The sequence below is a fragment of the Octopus bimaculoides genome, chromosome 24 (assembly GCF_001194135.2).
Source record: "Octopus bimaculoides isolate UCB-OBI-ISO-001 chromosome 24, ASM119413v2, whole genome shotgun sequence".
Taxonomy (NCBI): Eukaryota; Metazoa; Mollusca; class Cephalopoda; order Octopoda; family Octopodidae; genus Octopus; species Octopus bimaculoides.
The window spans coordinates 30,606,665-30,608,666 of record NC_069004.1 but is presented as its reverse complement, the minus strand read 5'-3'; positions in this window follow the sequence as shown (position 1 = coordinate 30,608,666).

The following is a 2,002-nucleotide window of genomic DNA, read 5'->3' as shown; positions in this document are numbered from 1 at the left end:
ATATATATATGTACATATATATATATATATATGTATATATATAGATATATATATATCTGTGTGTGTGTGTGTGTGTGTATATATATATATATATATATATATATATACATGTTTTCACTTTAAATTCCTCTCCCTTTCTCTCATTCACCCATTGCTTACACCGTCCATCTCTCTTCTCCTGTTTCTCTCTTTCTCTCTCCATCTCACGCCACCCTTTCTTTTCTCCATTCTCTCTGAACCCAAGTTCCAGCATGTCAAGCGGATTCTAATTTAGTGAAGTAACGATGAGGTGACGGGGGATGGGGGATGAAGGCGAATAAAATAAATAATGAGAAAGTGAGTGAGAGAGAGAGAGAGAGAGAGAGAGAGAGAGATAGAGAGAGAAAGAGGTTTATGATAGAGTGGTACGTGTGGTGGTGGTCAGGAGAGGATTTGCCAAGTATATATGCATTTACTTCTATGTATTAATGTATATCTGTTTGTCTGTATATATACATATATATGTATATATATACACAAATAAACACACACATATATATATACACACATATATATGCATATATATATGTATGGCTATATAGTTATATATATATATGTACGTGTGTGTATATATATATATATATATATATATATATATATATATATATATATATATATATATATATATATATATATATATATATATATATATATATACATACACATAGATATGTATATGTATATATACATATAAATATATATATGGTGTGCCTCATTCATAGGTATCATTTTATTTAAAGAGAAACGCAAACACACGCACATGCACACACACACACACTCAGATAAATGGATAGATAGATAGATAGATAGATAGATAGATAGATAGATAGATAGATAGATAGTAGGATAGATAGTTAAGTGAATTACTTTTACAAGAGGAAGGGTGATGAAGACTAAATTAAGTCTAATAACCATACTTTGTACAAAAAATATTGAGTAATTCTTTAGTTTAATGTTATTTTTTTCTTTTTATTGTTCGCCATGTAAATTGTGCTGAGATCGATTTTGTCACTCGACTCCCAGGGACCGATGAAATAAGTTCCAGTTGAGTATTTGTGTCAATGTAATCAGCATGCTTCCAGCTCTCAAAATTTCAAGGGGCCAAAGTGCATATATATATATACGTATATAGATATAAGTATATATATATATATATATATATGTATGTATGTACAAATGTGCAAGAATAATTACAAATTACAACATTCGTTTCTGTGTCGTGGCACCAGCTTTGTGTGTTTGCGTGTGTGTACACGTACACGTGTGTATATATAAATAGATGAATAATATGAAACTGAATGAACAACATTCTTTATTTTAAATCACTACAATTGTTTCCAGACACTTTTACACTCGTAGCACATTGCGAAAATGATATAATTAGCATATTGTATAATCACTAACATGCTGTAAGATGCATTTCTTCAGGTGATTGCTTTAAATAAGACACATCACTCAATATCAGAATGAATACATAAAACAGTGTCCCTGCTTTGTGTACTAATAGTTTCATCTCACCAATATGCAACCGGTGTAACGATCTCTGGAAACAATTGTAATGATTTAAAATAAAGAATGTCCTTCACTCTATTTTCGTTTATTCATCTCTTTATATAAACTTTGCGGATATAATAGAGTTCCTGATAAACATTCAGTAACAAGGGAATTCTCACATTCTGAAGAGGAACTTTATCCAAATATTATTTAACTATATGTGTGTATATATATATATTCTTTTATCCTTTTATTCTTTTATTTGTTTCACTCATCTTGACTGAGGCACTGGTGGAGCACTGCCTTTACTCGAACAAATCGACCCAAGGACTTATTCTTTGGAAGCGTAATACTTATTCTATCGGTGGCTTTTGCCGAACCGCTAGCTACGGAGACATAAACACACCAACATCGGTTGTTAAGCGACAAACACAGACACACAAACATATACATATACATACATATATAT